The following is a 17,062-nucleotide window of genomic DNA, read 5'->3' on the forward strand; positions in this document are numbered from 1 at the left end:
TAATATTTTTTGGTAAAATTGTTTCAATTTTTTTCCTTTTTCGCAGATTGAACTTTTACGAGAATATCAAAATGAATGCTGAAAAGACATACGACTAGTATCGAGCATAAACTGGCCGAGCCCCGGATCTGGATTCACCAAGTAAGCGGCGCGGATTGTTTCTGCTCTGATTGCTCTGTTTGGAACCGAGCTTGAAACGATGGCCAGCAAAATTTTTATAATCATCATTGTATTATATCATTGTATTATATTATTATTATTTATATTGTAATTCATATAGAGCAATAAACTAATGATGTGTTCCTTCGATTTTGCTTTAAAATCCTTTTAAATTATCTGATTTTTTTTATAGTTAAACCAAATTATTTCAAAATTGCATGGGTATTTTTCACCCACCTGCACAGGCCCAGGATTAAAAAATATGGGTGAAAAATACACATCCATTCTGACGTACAGCCCTTTTACCTATTTGTGAGTATCGGAGACTTACCCACCTTATGGGTTAGTCCACTTATCTCGAAGGTGAGTGAAAAACACCCATTTCTGAGAATTCCTTTTTCTCCGTGTATGCTTATTCAAGCATATTTTTTCATAACGACGCATGCAACAATTATAAGGATTCGAGAAATCCTTTACAGAAAGTTGGCAAAACTTTTTTCTAAAGCTGTTTAAAAACTAAATATTTTTTCAATATTTTTTTCCGCTGGCATGCATTAATACATGGCACTTAATAAGCGTGCTTCACGTCATAGCTCAGTTGATTTAAATTCCCTGTGAAAAACGATAAAATTATACATACACCGGTATGTTGTACATACGTCGCTGTACATTGGTCGGTTTTCCATAGTGCACGATTGACGCAACTGCAGTTTTGTTTTGTTTTGCTTTATTGGTGCATAGGTCGCTCTTAGTTCCCATATGTTAAAGCGACGTAAGTAACAGTGAGACTCCAATAAACAAAAATTCTACATACGTCGATTTGCAAAAAGATTAAATTAAAGAATTTTTAGATCTAACATCAGTAAAATCTATGCGTATTATATTTCAGGACAAAATTTTCAAAACGACTTATCTGCTTTTGTAAACAAAGATTCAATCGACGATTTGACGAATCTGATAGTTCTCCCACGCAAAACAACACCATACCAATAGGTAGGCGAAGGTTTTCGCTACCTGTTGATGGTGTTGGTTTGCGTGGGAGAGCCATCAGATTCGTCAAATCGTCGTTTGAATCTTTGTTTACAAAAGCAGATAAGTCGTTTTGAAAATTTTGTCTTGATTTATAAAGTCGAGTGTGATTGTCATGTTGTATTAAAAACCTCGTTTTGTTTACTTTTGTTAAATACGTCCTTATGAAAAATTATGCTTGTATTTATTTATTTTCTTTCTCCGATGTTTGTTTTTGTTATCAAATTTTTCAATCGCGTTCGAAATGTTTTTGTGGAAACGAATGAATCGTGTTGAATTGGTTCCTTTTGGTGTATGGAAATATAGGTCATTGGATGCTCACCAGCTAGCGGAATGGTGCATGTCGTATCTCTGTGTGAACTACAACAGCACCTGCAAGCTTTCGCCGCGAAGTTTGAAGAGTCTGCATCCGGACAATCAGGATTATTTGCGAGAGCACCGATAGCCACCGGTGTGAAATCTGAAGGACTACGACTACTACCAACGATGTATGAACGAGCTCAACAATGGGAAGAAAGACTGCACGGCAGACGACAAGGATTGTCTCTGCTTTTCCGGTGGGAAATCAAAACAATCGGCCGCGGCAGCCAAATCGACCATGCAGAAGGCAATTACCTAGTTAGCTGGGAGCACCAATCGGACATGGTTAGCACCAGTTTGTTCGAGTCAAATGCACTCGGTGAACCAGTTTGATCCGGAACACGACGGTGCGGATCTCTGACATTTGGCCTACGGATCGTGGAAGTCGCTTCGTTTCATTCTGATTCTGCCAGTTTCATCTGCACCATCCTGAGCATTCTGATCATTTTCCAGATCTGCAACTAATATTTGCTGCAAGGCAAATCCGGTAAATAATTTAAAAACTTATTCATAATAAACTTATATTAATAATAACTATTTTTCATGCAGCTTTCAAATTGGTTTTATTTGCAACGGCTTCTAAACCTGGTAGAGTGCCGGCAGGTGATTGAGGATCTCACGAGGATGTCACGGAACGAATCCAGTGAGGAAGTTGAACACTGCTTGAGGTCATTGGATGCTCACCAGCTAGCGGAATTGTGCATGTCGTATCTCTGTGTGAACTACAACAGCACCTGCAAGCTTTCACCGCGAAGTTTGAAGAGTCTGCATCCGGGCAATCAGGATTATTTGCGAGAGCACCGTTAGCCACCGGTGTGAAATCTGAAGGACTACGACTACTACCAACGATGTATGAACGAGCTCAACAATGGGAAGAAAGACTGCACGGCAGACGACAAGGGTTGTCTCTGCTTTTCCGGAGGGAAATCAAAACAATCGGCCGCGGCAGCCAAATTGACCATGCAGAAGGCAATTACCTAGTTAGCTCGGAACACCAATCGAACATGGTTAGCACCAGTCTGTTCGAGTCAAATGCCAACTCGGTGAACCAGTTCGATCCGGAACACGACGGTGCGGATCTCTGACATTTGGCCGACGGATCGTGGAAGTCGCTTCGTTTCATTGTGATTCTGCCAGTGCTGATTTGCTTCATCTGCACCATCCTGAGCATTCTGATCATTTTCCAGATCTACAACTAATATTTGCTGCAACGGTAGTCACCGCTGGATGATGGTTATTGACGTCAACCGGAAGCGGGAAACGGGTGAGGACGAATCTCGTCGCCCAGTTTCGCTAGGCTTGCAACTCGCAAGCATCTTTCGTCAATCAATAGCACGGAGCGGAGACTACTCGTTGATTCGAAATTTGGAACCACATCAAAACAACTTGCAAACCTGCACTCAATATTAGCCAGAATACTACTGAAGATAGCAGATCTTCGATTAGCTCGTATATAGCATGCATGTCAAGCAGACATTTATCCGGCTTTTTGTTTAGGGAAGCTGAAACATTTCCAAACTAAAAGTGGAGCGCTGTTCTTTTACGGTGTTAACAAAGGCGCAAAAAAACGCAAAATATGTCTCCAAGGGGTCTCTTCTTTTAACAATGATATAGTAATACAGATGAAAGTTAAGGTCACATTCACTCACAATACACTAATATGTACGTCTAGAATTTGAGAAAGCAAACCTTAAATTGTAGGTTACATAATTAGCTGTAATATTCCGATGGGTTCCTTAGAACTAGAAACAAAAACATGCTAGCCAATTGTGAAGAAAAGTATTTTACTCTCAGAATTTAGAATGTTTCATTATTTTTATCTAGCTTTTTGAGCGCATGGAGTGATAAAATTACAGGAAATGATAAAGTAGTTTTTAAAACTTTCGTGAAATATAAGATTATATAAGTAATAATAATTTGGTTTTTATTTGAATTTAAAGTGCAAAACAATTGTTATTTCGAAAGTTTCACAGTTAATTCTATAATAAAATACATTTTTGATTTGAATGTGATTTTGAAAAGTTAAAAGAACGTTGTTTTGAAAGGTAAAATCAAGCATAATTTTTCATAACGACGTATGTACCAAAAGTAAACAAAACGGGGTTTTTAATACAACGTGACAATCATACGCGGCTTTATATAATACGCATCGATTTTACTGATTTCAGATCTTAAAATTCTTTAATTCAATATTTTTGCGAATCGACGTATGTAAAAATTTCTATTTTTGAAGTCTCACTGTTACATACGTCGCTTTAACATATGGGAACTAAGAGCGACCTATGTAACAAAAAAAGCAAAACAAAACAAAACTGCAGTTGCGTCAATCGCGTGCACTATGGAAAACCGACCAATGTACACCGACGTACGTGTAGCATACCGGTGTATGTATAATTTTATCGTTTTTCACAGTGAATTTGAATGAACTGAGCTTTGCTGTGAAGCACGCTTATTACGTGTCATGTGATGATGCATGCCAGCGGAAAAAAAGTATTGAAAAAAGATTTATTTTTAAAACAGGTTTAGAAAAAGTTTTGCCAACTTTCTGCAAAGGATTTCTCAAATCCTCATAAATGTTACATACGTCGTTATGAAAAATTATGCTTGAAATGTTATTTTGAAAGGTCGGCTCTTAATTGTCATAGTTCTTACCGAAGTGACATTTATCAAATTGTTATTTTAACAATCTTATACTTTCTACTGAAAATCACTAACTGATTTATTGCGCTTTTTGCACTTTATAAGAGTTCTGCGAGATTTTTTTTCTCACAGTCATCTTTTTCTCACACTCAATACACTCAAAAAACTTTGATTTTCCGTGTATAATATTTGTGTGTGAGTGCTCAATCTGAAAACAAATAGACGTCAAATCTTGGCGGGAATCGATTTAGTGTACACGCTTACATGTGACTAACGAGTAATGGGTTATATTTGGGTAAATTTCAGTAACAAAAATCGATCAACCCGAAATGAGAGTGAGTGTGAGAAAAAGAAGCGGGCAAATCACAATCTACACATAACTCTTCAAATTGGTGAAATCGGCAATACCAACGTTTCTTTTATTTCTACCAACGATTTTTTTTTGTGATAGGAACTTTTCATGAAAAACTATTTGGTACCGGTTATGAAGGATGGTGTCCGCTACTACGCCCACCAAATATTTTTCGATTAAGCTGCTTAATTTAGAGAAATCGAACCTTAGATGCCTTTCGCCATACTGATTTCAGAAAGTAAACTCCTGGTGTGCCGCTGTAAGCACGCTCAAAGCAGGCGATTCATTGAGACTGACTAATTGATTGAGATTGATAAATTGGTTTTACTCATTGATTGAGATTCATTAATTGATCGATTGAGATTGATTATGATTGATTGAGTAATAATGTTGGATTGAAATTGATTAATTCATTGATTGAGATTGATTGAATTATTAAGATTAATTGATTGATCTATTGAGATTGATTATAATATTGATTGATTGGCTGATCGATTAAGATTGATTTTTGATCGATTGAGATTGATTAGGATTGATTGATTGAGTGATATTGTTTGATTGAGAGATTGATTGAGATTGATTGGTGATTTATTGATTGAATGATTGAGATTGATGGATTGATTTTTAATTTATTTATTAAGATTGATTGATTGATTATTTAGTTGATTAACTGAGCTTGATTGAATGATTGATGGATTGAGATTAATTGATTAAGATTAATTGATTGGTGAGGATTGTTTGATTGCTTGATTGAGATTGATTAATCGAGATTAATTGATTATTTGTGATTGATTGACTTATGGATTAATTGAGATTGATCAAGATTAATTGAATGCTCGAGATTGTTTTTTTTTAATAATGATTGATTGGTTTTATTGAATGTGATTGATGGATTGAGAATGATTGATTGATTTTTTTTACTGATTTTGATCGATTAGGATTGATTGATTGATTGACTGAGCTTGACTGAATGATTGAGATGGATTGATTTATGGATTGAGATTGATTGATAGATCGATTGAATAATATTGACTGATTGGTTTATCAGATTGATAATTTATTGATATTGATTGATTGATTCATTGATTGAATGATTGAGATTTATTGAGGTTGTTTGATAAAGATCAATGAGTGTAATTGATTTTATTAATTGAAATTGATTTATTAGGATTGATTGATTGATTAGTTGATTAATTGACTGAGCTTGATTGAATGATTGAGATTTATTGATTGAGATTTACTGATTGATTGATTGACTGAGATTGATCGAGATTGTTTGATTGATAGATTGATATTGATTGAATCATTATTTCATTTATTTTTTTATTATCTTTATTACGGTGACTTTCAGCAATCATTGGGTAAACCCAATATACAAGATAACTTATTAGTAACACATCATGATAATGCAGCAACATATAATAGTTCCGGTAGATCGTCAAACTGTTCTTCATATTTAAGCAGTACGGCTCCATAGCGTTATTAGCATAAATGGCTTTCTTTTGCTTCTCTTCTTCTGAGGGGCCATCCACAAAGGACGTCACGCTCCTAGGGGGGAGGGGGGTTCTGAGCAGCGTGACGACTCATACAAAAATTTTAGAGGTTTAATACAAAAAGTGTGACGTAGGGGGGAGAGGGGGTTGAAAATAGCCAATTTTTGCGTGACGTACTTTATGGATCTTCCCTGAGCAGTATTTCTCGTTTGTTGATCATGCGTTTGATGTCCTCGATGCCAATGTGACCTTTGTCGCCGTTTCATTCCGAATATCGTTTCCATAAATATCAAAAGAGTACACCGTGATTTGGTGGTGATGTTCTGACCAGTTAAAGCATGCCGAGTATGTGGTGAAAGTTTTTAGATATGCTTATTTCGGCAACGATCTCATTAAGACGCAACATATAGGCGTTCAGTTATTTGAAACGGGCACGGGTTGTCGTGAAGTTGGTGCCCTCGAACAACAATTCATTTTCAAAGCTGACCAGTGTCGGTGACGACAATCGGTAGTCAGAGTCCTTACCGCCAAGATGGGTGTCATCGGCTGCAGACTTTGAAGATGCTATCATCGATTGACAGGATTTACTCATCAATAGTACCGCCACCATAATTGATAAACATAATGTTTCACTCGCTGGTGGTCTTTTCATCCAGATCGTGGACAACGACAGCTGCTATTAGTTCATCATTTCGAAGATGGAACTGACTCTGTCTTTGCAGGTCATTGTAGGAAAAAGGCAGCATCGAGGGCAGCATCATCCTAACACAACGGCGTTGGACACACGAAACTAGGACTGCCGATTGTCTACCGTACTATCCGGCTGCCATCGTAGCAGAACGATAATGTATCCCCTGAATTTCACCAGAAGACTCATCGTCGTCGTCAATTCTGGTCTTTTCATATTTGAATCCCGGGATGTCGGGCATCTCGTACGAAAAATTGTTTATTTTCAACAGCCCTTGGTTGAGTATATTTTTCGGTTGTTTGCTAGATTTTCGGTTGGACCCAATGGCAATGATGTCCCAATGTCAATGATCGTCCTCCACTAATACTTTATTATCCGATGAGACGACATAAACACCCGGCCATCGTGATTGACCTTTGGGGTTATTAACGTCACACTGAAAACAGCATTGCGGTCAAAAATACCATTTTGAAGGGTTTAAATGCACAACGCCACTAGATTGGTGCAGACCAATTTCACCTTTATAACAAATTCAATAAGGCGTTTATTTTTACCATTGCCTGAGAACCCAAAACAGCAGTAAAAATTACCATGTTGTATTTTTATTTTAACTACATTTTAATTTCAAAATGTACACTATGATGCGTTTAATATAAAAATAACTAAAAGTGGATTCAACTAATTTGGAATAATCTTTTTTTGGTTTCGAATACAAAAGGTTAAACAAGCAGCCGTATTAGTTTATTCGTTTATTCATCTATTTTTATTTTGGGACATATTGATACTACATTTGTATGCCTCGATTGAACGGTAGTTGGCATACGGCTATTCCTTTCTTTTCCTTATACGCGAATGCCAACTCCAGCGGCAAAACCTGCAGCGGTACCAGCAGCAAAACCTGCATCGTCACAAGAATTATCGCATAATCGGATGTTGGTGATCGGACCACGCAAGCCATTGTCGATAGACTTGGCAAGTAATACTCGATGACATCGATGACATCGTTGTGGACACGTCCATACCAGAGACGATGATATTGTCATAAATAAACAGCAAAGTTATGAGACCGCGATTTCAGCAGGGACAGATCCTGATTTCAGTCTAGTATTAGTCTATGATTAAACTGAAATTACATTCTCGCACCAACCAGCAACGTGGACAGAGCGGAAAGTAAAAGCTAAGTCTTGATTTCTTGTTTAATCGCGAATACGAAATTGTTTCTTGGAATAATTTCAAAGTTTAATCTTTCATTTTTCGGATGCCGGTAGTGTAAATATCATATCAGACGCGTTTTTTTTATATTCCATTAGTTTTAGTTTTCTCCAGTTAATTAGCATAAGTGGTGTTGGTTAGGATAATTTAATTATAAGTTAGAGTTAAGTGAGAAAAAGTGGTGTAAATAGTGGATGAACAGTGATGTGGACAATGACATAGGAATCGAGTCCCACTCGAATTCCCAAGGTAGGTTAGATGAAGAAAGACACAAACGGAAACTCAATGAAAAAGACAACGAAATAGATCCAAAACGCATTCAGACAGAAATGGGACGCTCAAAAGAAAATGGCGGAAAAAAGGTACGCCCAGACGATTTTGCGGATGCCAATATGGCGGACGCCGGAAATAGTGAAATTCATTACACACTAACACAGAAAAACGATACGGTAAATGAACACACACAAACAAGACGAACAAACATGACACACACACAGACACAAGACAGCCAGATGACAGACGATAAAAATGAACAAAAGCGGAAAGGGAAAAATAAGAACACGAATTCTGGGTCGAACGCGTGGGAAAAAAATACTACACATACAGTATTTTTCATGGAGAGACAAAACAAAGACGACAAACCGATTCACCCCATGATGTTAGCAAAAATGTTGTTCAATGCAGGTGTGAAACAATACAAGGAACTCAAAAGTGCGGGCTATGGCAGGTTCAGAATCTCTTTTAACAAACCAAGGGACGCGGAAGTGTTGTTAAACTCAACAATACTCAAAGACAATTACAAATTCAACATCTACATACCAAATATGCTCAAACAAACGATAGGAGTTATTCGTAACGTTCCACCAACAATCACAGCTGACGAGATCTTGAAAAACATCTATGCAGGGAAAAAGAAAGTCACTCAAGTTGAGCGAATTTGTAAGATGAACAAAATAGAAGGCAGAAGTGTGCTAGTACCAACGTATTCTATAAAAATATATGTAGAAGGACAAGAACTTCCGGAAGAAGTGTCAATTTACGGAATAGTTGCGAAGGTAGATTTCTACATCTTTCCTGTAAAACTATGTGTTAGGTGTTGGAGGTTTGGACACAGGGTTAAGACATGCAGGAGTTCAAAACCGAGATGCGTTGTATGTGGGTTGGATCACGAAGGCGAAGTTTGCTGGGATGCTCCAAATTGCGTGCATTGCCAAGGGAACCACAAAGCAAATGATAGGAATTGCCCAGAAAGAATAAGACAGGACATGATACTTCAAGTAATGGCTAGGGAAAAACTTACTTTCGCTGAAGCAAATCTCAAATTCCCCCGAAACAAAACAGTACAAGGTAGGATACAACCAACATTAAACTCACTCCAAGATTTTCCAACTCTACCATCAAATCCAGAAACGGCACACAACCCTTACACACAAAAACCACCAAACACAACTAAACAAGTAATCACAAATCAGAATGTAAACCAAATCGCAAACATTGAGGAAATAGTAAATCGAGTCAAAACCGAGCTACTTAAGCAACTAAACCTTGACACAATAATGGACAAAATTAAGACTATCCAGGAAACGATTACGACTAACAATCAACTCAAACAATCAGGAAAGAAATCTAAGGATGCCCAAACATTACTCACAGAAATTGTAAATCAGATGAAATCAATATCTAATCCGGAAGTGAAGATCGACCCAATTAGTTACCCAATCCCAATTCAAGATGGACAGGTACCGGAATCTCAAATTCATACAACATAACATAACCAGTATCAGACCAGTAGAAACCCGAAAATACTCAACCACTTCCTCACAACAAATAGTATAGATATAGCAGTTTTGCAAGAAATATGGATGAAACAAAACGAAGAATTTAAATTTCCAGGATACAATTTCGAAAAATCTCTAAGAACAAATGGCTACGGTGGTGTAGGCATTTTAGTTAAAAACAACATTAGATACGAAGAAATAAAACTCCCGAAATTATCCCCCATAGAAGCAATTGCAATCAAAACTCTGAATACTCTTAATGAAATAATAATAATATCAATATACATACCCCCATTCCGCATTAGAAATGAAGAGATCAAAGAACCACTTAAAAACTCTTAGATAACATAAGCCTTTGGAACAGATGTACTATACTAGCAGGAGACTTTAACGCTCACAATAAAATTTGGAATTCTAAACAAAATGACTGTGCTAGAGGTAAGCTACTATCGAGCCTAATAGATATGACAGACCTTGTAATATTAAACGACGGAAGCCCAACACTAATCAAGGCACCAGGAACCACACCATCAACCATCGACTTGACAATAGTTACCCCAGAAATTGCAGGAAAAATAGAATGGAAAGTAATAGATGACGAGCTAGCTAGTAACCATAAAATTATAGAATTTGAAGTTCAAAACACAGTTAAACAACAAACAATACAAACTAAATTCTTGAATAAAAAAGCTGCCATTGAAAAAATAAACAATATAGATCCTAACGAAATAGAAAACCAATATCAACTCATACCTAAATTCCATGAACAGATTGAAAACGCCAAATACATTCCCAGAAACCAAACCTTCAAACCAAAAACATGGTGGAATGAAGAAATAAATAATTTATACAAAACTAAAAACAATAACCTAATCGAATATTTCAGAAATCAAACATATGAAAATTTATTAAAATTCAGAAAATCTAAAGCTAAACTAAAGCAAATAATTAGAAAAGAAACACGAAAAGTTGGAATACATTATTAGAAACAATAACCCCAGATATGGATCAAAGAAATTTATGGAATACAGTTAGAAGAATAAGTGGAGGTTTTCCAAGCAAAAATAATTTACAGCTTCTAAATGACGTTAATTTGGCTACGGATTTCATGATAACGAATTTTCCTAACACAATTACAGATCTAGAATACATACCCAAGATAACAGAAGACAGAATTACTATAACAAATAGAGAAGTTTACCAGTTAATACATTCTAAAAAGATAGTTCAAGTCCCGGTATAGATGAAATCTCGTTTCACATTTTAAAAAATATCAATACATCATTGCTAGATAAAATAGTTGAAATTTTGAACCATGTAGCAAATAGTGGGAAATACCTGAGGAATGGAGAGACATTAAAATCATTCCGATCCTTAAACCCTCGAAAAATGCAAACAACGTCAACTCCTATAGACCACTGTCAATGCTTTGTGTAATATTAAAATTAATAAATTTTTGCATCAAAAACAGCTAAATTCGTACTTGGAAAATAGCCAAATTATCCCCAAATATTCATTCGATTCAAAAGAAAACTTCGGCAGTTAATTGCGTCAACACATTGATTTCACATATTCACAAAGCGAAAAGAGACAAGGAGGTTGTTATTGCAACGTTCTTGGACCTTACGAAGGCTTTCGATAATGTAGACATTAAAATACTACTAAAAATAATAACTGACGTAAAAGTACCAACGGTCATTACTAATTGGATATATCATTATTTAAGAAGTAGAAAAGTTAACTTAAATCTTGCTGACGGAAGTATCTTAACTGCAACAACAAATAAGGGGCTACCCCAAGGGTGTCCTCTTTCTCCTTTATTATTTAACATATACACTACTAAATTGCACACATTAGCATCAAATGACAAAGTACTAATTCAATTTGCTGACGATTTCACCGCGGTAGTAATAGCCAAAAATCTGCAATTAGCTGCTGAAAGAATGAATAATTTTTTAAATGAAATAACCACAATGCTCAACAACTTAGGAATGATAGTTAATGCAGATAAATGTGCCACAATAATTTTTACGAATAAATTCCATCCCAATACTAATATTACCATTAATAACACTCCTATTGAAATAAAAGCATTCCATAAATTTCTAGGCATCCATATCGACCACAAACTTAATTTTAAAACACATATAGATAAAACAATAGTCAAAGCTAAAAAGAAAATTAATGTTTTAAAAATGATAGGGAAACGCAAAAATGGTGCACATCCAGAAACAATGTTGAAAATAGCTAAAGCAATAGTACAGCCACATTTAGATTACGGATTAACAATAATAGCCAGAACGTCAAAAACAGTCTTTACGAAACTAGAAACAGTTCAACACCTGTACATAAGAACAAGTATGAGATTTTTAAAGTCCACGCCAAATCACGTAATACTAGCAGAAAGTGGAATTTTACCTCTGAAAGAACGAGCAGAATACCTAGCATTAAAAGAAATAGTCAAAAATCTTTATTACCGAAATACACCAATAGTAGACTATTTACAAGAACTAATAACATCAGATGAATTGCCAAAACAAACTTCATTTCTAGAAAAAATAGCCTCAATTAATAATTTCCATCTTCTACAAATGGGCCACTACATACCTTATGAAAATACAACCAAATTAACAATATATACCGAAATAGAAGGGTTAAGGAAAAATAAAACTCCATTAACAGTTCAAAAACAACTAGCTTTAGATATGATATCAAACAAATACAAAAACGAATATATAGTGTATACAGATGGATCCAAAATATGTGGTAAAACAGGGTATGGATTTTATGATAGCATCGAAAAAACTTCGTATAACGGCAGGTTAAAAACTCAATTTACAATAATGAACGCAGAGATTTTTGCAATTTTAAAAGCCATAGAATACGTTGATATTAGAAACATTAAATCCGCAATAATACTAACTGATTCTAAGAGTGCAGCACAAGCCATTAAAAATAATACAACCAATGATAACTACTTGATAAGCCAAATAATACATAATATAAATAATTCACAAATACAAAACATTACAATACAGTGGATACCGGGACATACGGGACTTATAGGAAATGATAAAGCAGATATCGCGGCAAAAATAGGGACAAATAGACAGCAAATAGATAATACACCATTGACTAAAGACGATCTGATATTAAATTTAAAAACGGAAACTAGATGCTTTTGGAACCAAAGATACAAAACGATATCCGAGGAAAAAGGAATATATCACTTTAAAATAGCACAAAACGTTCAAAAGAAACCCTGGTTTTCAGAAATGAGACTTTCTACGCATCATACTATTACTATTAATCGACTCAGAACAGGACATTTAGCAACAAAAGACCGACTAAACAGCTGGGGACTTGTTCCCAGTGATAAATGCGAACAATGTGATGTTAAAGAAGATATCATCCACATTTTACACTACTGCACTAAATTTAACCATATACGTTGCAAATATCCAATACTGTACACCCAAAATAATCTTCCCATCATATTTACGTGAATAAAGACGTGGATTTTTTCCACAGCACTTTTCACGTAACAATTAAGTGATTCAAAGGTGGAGGCACTCAGCTCCACTCAAACGGCTGTTACTAGAGTATCATATGAAGATTACGTGACTGTTTTATTACTGTCATGACTAATTTGAATTAGATTGTTTTGCTTTTGCTCTATGAAAAATAAAAGATGTGACAAAGAATTATTTTCCAGTTTTTATTTCCGAATTGAAAATCTAATCATAAATACATCTTTAGGCTGTTGATCAGAGAAACGACACAAGTTTTTCCAAGCCGAGGAAACCCGAAAAAGACTGCATATCCCGCTAAAAATACGGCATACCTTGTGCGGGTTTGTGCGGGCTAGGTCCGGGAACCGGATCAACGCCGGAGGAAATCATTTACATCGTGTGGAAATAACACGGGATGATCAGTTGAGGTTAGTTTACTGTTGGCAACTTTTCCTTCGTGGTTCGGCAATGTTTCGCTGCAAATAATTTTAAAATCTTTCAACATGTATGAATGTATGAAAAGATCTTGCAAACAAATGGTACAAACCTCATAATCAATCGACTTCTGCATACACATGAGAAATCACAACTTGTAAGGAAATATATCTAATTATTGACTGTTTCTGACAGAACTAAAAACAATCTGAGTGAGTTCTCATCTGAGTGACATGTCCAGTGACATGAAATTCACATAAATCATATTATTTAGCTGAATTTAGCTGAAAATTTGAATAATAATCATGTTACACCGCTTACGTTTTACGAGCATCAGATAAAATGAGTGAAGTGAGATTTTGTTGTTACGTGCTTTTTCACGTAACGTTAACGGGTTGATTATTTTGAGTGTACAATAGACACGAATTAATAGATATTCTAACAAGCACAGATCTGCAAAAAATAAAGCAAATAGCTCAATTCATTGGAGAGACTGAAATTACTGTTTGAATAATCACGATGTTTCCTAAAATGTTTAACTGAAACAAAACAAAAACTGATATGACATTACCCGGCACTGAAAATAACTGCAAGAAAATAACTTTGATCGGTCGTTAAGTTACGGTAGAGTGACGAAATGTAGTCACACTTTCCTACAAGACTTGGCTGTTATGGACCAAACAGGTCTGCGCCATAAAGCGAGAGAAAAAAAAAAACTGACATTAAACTTAAAAGTGACATTTCAATAATTATCAAATAACCCTGCTCGCAGAGCAAGATTACTTTTGACAGATATCGAATCATTTTGCATCGATGTCTTATTGAAATTGCTGGGCAGCACCATTTGCTAATTTTCGAACTGTCACTTTTAAGTTTAATTCTCCAAATGAGACAGACCCTTAGAGCATAGACTAATATTCGTCAATGCTGGTTCTGTCTCATTTGGAGAATTAAAATTAAAAGTGACAGTTCGAAAATTATTAAATAACCCAGTCATAAGAATGGCTGGTGCTACCCAGCAATTCCAATAAGACATCGATGCAAAATGATTCGATATCTGTCAGTAATCTTGTTTGCGAGCAGTTATTTGATAATTATTGAAATGTCACTTTTAAGTTTAATTTCAGTTTAATTCTCCAAATGAGACAGACCCTTAGAGGTCGAGATTGAGATAGAAAAAAAATTCTTTTATGCAACGTACACACCAGTCAAGCAGTTCGACGAACATTGACTCCACCCCCCAGAAAACGCTTCGGTTGCTGCATTGTTTGAACGTGTGTGAAGTTGTTCGAACAACCATTTGACAGTTGGCGGCTCGGTTGGAAAAAATTAAAACGGTTTGATTTTGGTTTGAGTTGTCGGGGGTGGAGTCAAGGTTCGCCGAACATGTTTGAGCATTTGTAGTGAAATTGCACAAACCCCCATATATTTTTTGTTGGTTGGTGCTCAAGTTGGCGTTTCGGTCGTTCGTGTGTGATGTTGTTGGTCGAATAAATTGATTGTTCGTGCCGCTGTTGGTAAAACTTGATGGATGTTTGAATAAACGAGAGGTGGAGTCAATGTTGGTCGAACTGCTTGACCGTGTGTACGTTCCATTAAACACGATACCAACCTTAACTTCGGAAGTGGTGCGCTGTTTTCACATCGCGAAGCGCTATTCAGCTCACCACTTCCGAAGTTAGGTTTAACGTACAGATTGTGAGAAAAATCTAACTTCCCTAGCAACCAATTTCGGGATTCAACTGGATTGAGTATATTGTGTATCCGGAATAAATTTATACCGCTTTTTATACCGAAGTTGGATTTTTCTCCAGATACAGGCAACTTTCCCAACTTCGGAAATAGTGCGCTGGATTCCCCTGAAGATGCGCTAAACAACGCTTCCATTAGTTTGACAGATAAAACTTCGGAAGAAAGTTCGGTTCGGAAGTCCGGACTTCCGAATTCTAAGTTGGTGCTACGCCGACAATATTCGCTGTTGGTTTGAGCGAGACAAAGTAAACGTAAAAAAAATCCAACCAGCAATCTGAGTGAAAAGCCGAATATTTGTTTACCTCGAACACGCTCGTTCAGCTGAACCCAAATTTGGGTCAGATTAACTCAAAATCGTAAAAACTGGCTCAAGACAAAAATGAGTTAAGGTCCCCGAACTCAATTTTGAGTGCAGGAGAGAGATATTTATTTTGAGTTACATTTACTCAAAATCATAAAATCAAATATTTAGAATTTTGAGTTTGTCAAATCTAATAAAAGCAACCGAGCAAAGTTTAAAGAAAATCAATTCGAAATAGAATAAAAAAAACAAAATAACATTTATTACAGCAACATTAAAGAGGTTATTAAACTACAGAGAAAGATTGTCACTGCCGTCATTGAACAAAACTGTTGCTGTCATTGAACAAAACATGACTGAGAGAAAATCAACGCCTGGCGATAATCTTTTTCTGTAGTTCATATCCTCTTTCAGGATAATACAATATTAAACCACAGATATCTGTGACTAAACTAATAAACATAATAATAAATAAAGGTCCTCAAACATCTTCGGTGGTCGCTTGTTATGATACGTCTGGGAGCGTTTCTGGGGGTTGCCTGGGAGGGAAAAAATGTCTTAGGATACGTTCTTTGTATAGTTCTTACCGCGGACAAACCAATAAATTTCCGAAACATTGTATCTGGTGAGAGATATGTTGTTCAATCTGATCAGTCCTGAAAACTGTTCACTATGGCACCATCATGTTAGTTACGCTCTTCAAACTTGCTGTTTCCCGTTGCTTCAAGCATGCGTTTAAATGTCGTCGTCGTAATGCTGGAACAAGAAATCAATAAATAATCTAATGTTTTATTGAGTTCAGTTAACAAAACTTACATGAGGATCTACCAGTAATCGTTGGACTTCTCGAAATTTTCGCGGTGAACTCATATTTGAGTTCGGATACAATTTATACAAATATGAGTCAAAGCTACTCAAAATAATAAATCACAGTTACTCAGCGTTTGACGTTTCAGTAGAAGTTATTATTTTGAGTTATGCTGACCCAAATTTGAGTTCAGCCGGACGAGCGTGAACCACGTGCTTTTGACATTTGCAATTTTGGCGGACAGAAGAATGAGCACGTGTCCCAGTAGGTGAGGGGTAGTTAGATGTATATGATATTTATTAGAGCATCATTATCGGTCGCGAGCATTTTAATCACCCGCGCAGCGCTTTCGTTTTAGTTTCGTCACTCGTTTCCGTATCGGTCACTATTTTCCAGGGGGAGAAGGCGGAGCACTGAATCCCTACCCCAACATGTGCGACATCTGGATTTGGTTCTAAACTGTAAACAACAGTGTTAATTCTCTACCACCTTTTTGTTATGGCGAGGCAATTTTTATGCACACTTTTGTTTTCGATATTTTAT

The 17,062-nt window shown here is 36.1% G+C and overlaps 2 long non-coding RNA genes across 2 annotated transcripts; both read right to left on the reverse strand.

The window, feature by feature from the left end:
* Positions 1 to 13,415: 13,415 nt before the first annotated feature.
* On the reverse strand, positions 13,416 to 13,843 carry LOC134213948 (uncharacterized). The gene is made up of 2 exons (XR_009979584.1): positions 13,771 to 13,843; positions 13,416 to 13,699 (listed from the first exon to the last, which is right to left on the reverse strand). It is a non-coding gene; the product is annotated as an uncharacterized LOC134213948 (long non-coding RNA).
* Positions 13,844 to 15,952: 2,109 nt separating this feature from the next.
* On the reverse strand, positions 15,953 to 16,706 carry LOC134213954 (uncharacterized). Its single transcript, XR_009979587.1, has 3 exons — positions 16,528 to 16,706; positions 16,310 to 16,467; positions 15,953 to 16,250 (listed from the first exon to the last, which is right to left on the reverse strand). It is a non-coding gene; the product is annotated as an uncharacterized LOC134213954 (long non-coding RNA).
* Positions 16,707 to 17,062: the final 356 nt, after the last annotated feature.

This window comes from Armigeres subalbatus, chromosome 1 (genome assembly GCF_024139115.2).
Source record: "Armigeres subalbatus isolate Guangzhou_Male chromosome 1, GZ_Asu_2, whole genome shotgun sequence".
NCBI classification, from domain to species: domain Eukaryota; kingdom Metazoa; phylum Arthropoda; class Insecta; order Diptera; family Culicidae; genus Armigeres; species Armigeres subalbatus.